General features: G+C 33.5%; 1 pseudogene; it reads left to right on the top strand.

Annotated features, from left to right (window-relative positions):
• The first annotated feature begins 1,874 nt into the window (after positions 1 to 1,874).
• On the top strand, positions 1,875 to 5,195 carry LOC109337426 (annotated as a pseudogene).
• The last annotated feature ends 236 nt before the right edge of the window (positions 5,196 to 5,431 follow it).

Genomic DNA, 5,431 nt, shown 5'->3' with positions numbered 1-5,431 from the left:
GGTACCTTTGAAAGTGAACTAAGAGGTGAACTCAAAGAATGCTGAAACTATAATAATTAAACGTATGACCTATTCTTAGGCCTTTGAGAATCAATGGAATGTCACAGTTATTTTATAAATTCAAGTAAAAGGTTGAGTTGAGTTCACGATCTCGAGATGGTCGTAGTAAAAGTTATCTCAACTAAATTTGGATTAAAACTCAATTAATTTGATAGAAATTCCAATGAGCCATATCATTTCTAGGGTAGATATATAAGGCAAATATGTAATTTAATTCCTAGAAAATCTCTCACCTTATTTTATACTTTTTCTTATATTTTTCTCTTTCTTATCTAATCTCTCTATCCTTATATTTTAAATTATATTTAATTAAATTTAGGGTTATTTCTCTAAGTATTTAAAATAATTAAATACAATTAATTATGAGGTATTTTCACTCCGATCCATATCCTTTTATTACTTGACCATAAAACCATAGACTTGCAATATTGCACCCACTTTTAATCAATAATGGAGAATGAGTAATTAATCAAGTGAATGTGGGTGACTGAGTCCTTGTTTTTTCACATAATAGGACCATTTAATTGATTAAGATGCAGTCATTTGATAAGATATTAGTAAGTTAATTAGTGGGTTAAGAATTAATCGTCATTAATTAATAATCGATTAAACATGGAGGTTTTCAACATTCTTGATTAGCTAATCATTTAGGCAGAGAATTTTCTACATTTTAGTATAGCTATTTGATTAAGCTATGAAAATTTGATCCCATACCATCAGAAAAATTGAATATTCATTCGGTATGCTCTTATTGACTGAATTTTAAATGTAAAAACTGGAGAAATTTTAAATGCAGCTTATTAGTTCAACCGTATATAAAATATATGAATGACATTTTTTATAATAGAAGAAATGTGTGTATTAACAATGTATAAATTTTATATAGTATCAGTCCATAAAAGTGTTTTAAAAAAGTACGAATTTTATTCACTGAAAAAATGTATGTAATTTAAAAAATGTGTTATTAAAATAGTTGCTTTTAAAAAAAATGATTTTCTATAAAACTGTTTTTAGTTCCAATAAAAAAAGTTAAATGGATTAAAATTTATGAAAACAGAATCACGAATGGAGTGAATAATTTAAAATTGAAATGCATCCATTTAACACTCGCATGAAAGATATGGATTCATATAAGAGATTTGTTTTGAAAAGCATCAATATTAAATAAAGTACGGAGACAATTGATTATATAAATGAAGGATATTACAAGATTGAGAAAAGATATGAATTGGTATAAGAGATTGGTTTTGAAAAAGAGAAAAAGATGTATCAGTGTATGAGTTTTATACACTATCATTGCATCATTTACCATTGATATTTAATTACGATTGATTTTACAAAAAAAGTAATCCAAATAAATGGTGGATGATGAAGTGCATGTGTATAAATCTTTATACTATCAGTGTATAGATTTTATACTTTTTGAGAAAACACTTATATGAAAGATAGAAAAATGTACACAATGACAATGTATAATCCTGAATTTCATATACTGTCATTGCATCATCCACCATTGATACTTAATTATTGTTGATTTATCAAAAAATAATCAAAATGAATGACAAATGTTAGGGTGTATGTGCATAAATTTTTATAATGTATAGATTTTATACTCTATCTAGAAATATCGCAAATTCTATAAGAAAAATAATGAATGTAATTTTTTTAGTTAACAGGACATATTTTTTCTTTGTTACGGGATAAGATTTGAGGATAGTTTGTTACACAAGATATTTGATCTTCTCGATCCTTAGCTATATAAATAGAAGGTAGAGTGAAAAAAGAAACATTTTTATTGAATAGTAGAAAATAAAATGAAAACCACTTCATCTATTATTTCTCCTCAATCCTCTGCTTTGACTCAGTATCAAAAACAAGAGAGAGAAGCTGCATTCTTGGCCAACAAGAAACGCAAAATTCACAAATTATTAGAACACGATGACAATGTTGCCCAAGAAAAAGTTAAAATCTGTGAAGCAAAATCTGAATCCATGAAGGGAGATAGTAAAAAGAGAAAGTTCAGGAAGAAAACTGCTTCGTTTGATGATTCAGAGTCTGAGGAAGAAAGGTTGAAAGATCAGAGAGAGAAGGAGGAGTTAGAGAAACATATTAGAGAAAAAGATGAGGCTCGGACGTGGAAATTGACCGTGCACAAATTAACACAGAAGGAGAAAGAAGAGGAGATTCGAAGATCTAATGCATTGGAGAAAGATGATGTACGAGTTTTGAGGAATTCTTCGAGGCATGAGTTTTTGAAGAAGACTGTAGATAAGAAATTAATAGAGCTGGGAAATTATATAGAGGATGAGCAATATCTGTTTGAGGGTGTGAAGCTTACTGAAGCAGAAAAAAGTGATTATAGGTATAAGAAAGAGATTTATGAACTTTTGAAGAAGCAATTGGAGGAGGCTGACAATGTGAATGAGTATAGGATGCCGGATGCTTATGATCAGGATGGTGTTGTTAATCAGAAGAAGAGGTTTTCTGCGGCTATGCGGCATGACAGAGATAGAATCAGCGATGAAAAGATGAATTCATTTGCTGAACAAGAGCTATGGGAGGAGCATCAAATTGGGAAGGCATCATGGAAGTATGGTTCCGAAAATAAAAAACAAGCATCTGATGATTATCAGTTTGTTTTTGAGGACCAGATTGATTTTGTCAAGGCATCAGTTATGGATGGAGATAATGCGTGCTTTGAAGAGATGGATGATTCATTTCAAAAGTCTAAAGCAAAGTCCGCTTCAGAAGCACTTTTGGAGGAGAGGAAAAAATTACCCATTTATCCTTATCGCGATGAATTGCTCAAAGCACTTAACGATCATCAAGTGCTTGTAATTGTTGGTGAAACTGGTTCCGGAAAGACTACACAAATTCCTCAATATCTGCATGAAGCTGGCTACACAAAACGTGGAATGATTGCATGTACTCAGCCACGACGTGTTGCTGCTATGAGTGTTGCTGCTCGAGTTTCTCAAGAAATGGGTGTTAAACTAGGACATGAGGTTGGATACTCCATCCGTTTTGAGGATTGTACATCAGAGAAAACTATTGTGAAATATATGACAGATGGCATGTTATTGAGGGAGTTCCTTGGAGAGCCAGATCTTGCAAGTTATAGCGTTATTATGGTGGATGAGGCTCATGAAAGAACACTCTCAACTGATATTTTGTTTGGTTTAGTGAAGGATATTTCTCGTTTCCGGCCAGATCTTAAGTTGCTGATATCTAGTGCTACACTTGATGCAGAGAAGTTCAGTGATTACTTTGATTCTGCTCCAATATTCAAAATTCCGGGGAGACGGTATCCTGTTGAAATAAACTTCACCAAAGCACCGGAAGCTGACTACTTAGATGCTGCCATTGTCACCTCACTCCAAATCCATGTCACTCAACCTCCGGGAGATATATGGGTCTTCCTTACTGGTCAAGAAGAAATTGAAACAGCTGAAGAAATGTTGAAGCAACGAACTAGAGGATTAGGGAGTAAAATTGCTGAGTTAGTGATATGTCCTATATATGCCAACCTTCCAACCGAGCTCCAAGCCAAAATCTTTCAACCCACTCGTGGAGGGGCACGAAAAATAGTAATTGCTACCAATATTGCAGAAACATCATTCATATTAAATATTGGCTTAAAAGAAAAAGAGAATGATGTGGCAAAAGAAGTGGCTATGATGAAACCTTCTTGTGACCAAGTAAAATGAATGGCTATAGTATAACCTCTTTCTTTTGTAGCCAATGAGAAGAAGAGGTTGTGGTGAAACATCTTTGTTTTTGACCATAGGATCCTCAAGGCTTTGGCTATAAATAGGAATGCTCCAAGCCATTGTAAGACAAACCAATATTCTAGCCTTAGTGCATATTCTTTCTTCTTCTCTTGTTCTAATATTGTGAGGAATATTATAGTGTTTAAGATATAAGTGAGTGAGAGTGATATTGCGTGTACTTGGGTTTTGGGAAGTGAGTGAAACACTTGAGTGAACTTGTAATTCTCTTTTATGTCGTTGATCCAGGGTTCTGCAAGATGAAATGTTATAATCCTAGAACTGGAATGGAGTCCTTGTTAGTGACACCAATCTCAAAAGCTTCAGCGATGCAGAGAGCTGGTCGTTCTGGAAGAACAGGTCCAGGTAAGTGTTTCAGATTATATACTGCATACAATTTCCATAACGATTTAGACGACAACACAGTTCCAGAGATACAGCGGACCAACCTTGCGAATGTAGTGTTGATGTTGAAAAGTCTCGGAATCCATGACTGATACATTTCGATTTTATGGATCCTCCATCTGCTGAAGCTTTATTGAAAGCATTAGAGCTTTTATTTGCATTAAGTGTCTTAATTAAGGATGGTGAATTAACTAAGGTAGGTCAACGAATGGCAGAGTTCCCACTAGATCCTATGTTGTCAAAAACCATAGTAGCTTCAGAGTAGTACAAGTGTTCAGCTGACATCATTTCCATTGCAGCTATGTTTTCTCTTGACAACTCAATCTTTTATCGTCCAAAGGACAAACAAGTACATGCCGAAATGCAAGATTGAATTTTCACATTGGAAATGTTGGAGACCATATTGCACTATTGAAGGTCTACAATTCATGGAAAGAGCAATTATTCAGCATGATGGTGTTATGAAAATTACATACAGCTAAGGAGTATGAAACAGACAAGGGATATTCGTGATCAACTTGAAGGTCTGTTATAGAGGGTTGAAATTGAGCTTACTTCAAATTCCAATGATTTATATGCTATTAAGAAGTCTATATCATCTAGATTTATTCCACATTCTGCACGATTGCAGAAGGACGGAGGTTATCAAACTATTAAACACCCTAGTTTTGGATTAGCAGAGATTCTTCCAAGATGGCTGTGTACCATGAACTAGTGCTTACCACAAAGGAATATATGCGGCAAATCACAGAAGTTGAAGCCAAATTGGTTGGTGGAGATAGCTCCACACTATTATGAGCTTAAGGATGTTGAAGAGTCTGTTTCCAAGAAATTGCCTCATTGAGAAGGACGTGCATAGTTGGAGAGGCATGAATGCTCTCGAGAAAAATTTAGAGAGAAGAGTAACTGTATTTTGTTTGACAAACATCTTGTATTTACCTGTTTAATCAATGAAAGATTTTTTCCCACACTCTAATTCTAGTGCCTAATTAGATAGAGTAGATTATATATTTATAATATCTAATATCAGCTAGTTACATATGAATTATATTAAACATGTGCTAATTCTAACAGTGATTAATATAAGGGTATGTGAGAATTTAGGAAGATATGAGAGAATGTAAAAGCTTTGTGTTGTATTTGATTTTAATACAAAACTGTGAGAAAAACTTGATTTTCTTGGGAAGATGTTGCAACAC

The sequence above is a fragment of the Lupinus angustifolius genome, unplaced genomic scaffold (genome assembly GCF_001865875.1).
Source record: "Lupinus angustifolius cultivar Tanjil unplaced genomic scaffold, LupAngTanjil_v1.0 Scaffold_6_45, whole genome shotgun sequence".
Classification (NCBI taxonomy): Eukaryota; Viridiplantae; Streptophyta; class Magnoliopsida; order Fabales; family Fabaceae; genus Lupinus; species Lupinus angustifolius.
Note: the sequence above shows the minus strand (reverse complement) of the source record. Positions and strands in the feature narration are given on the sequence as shown.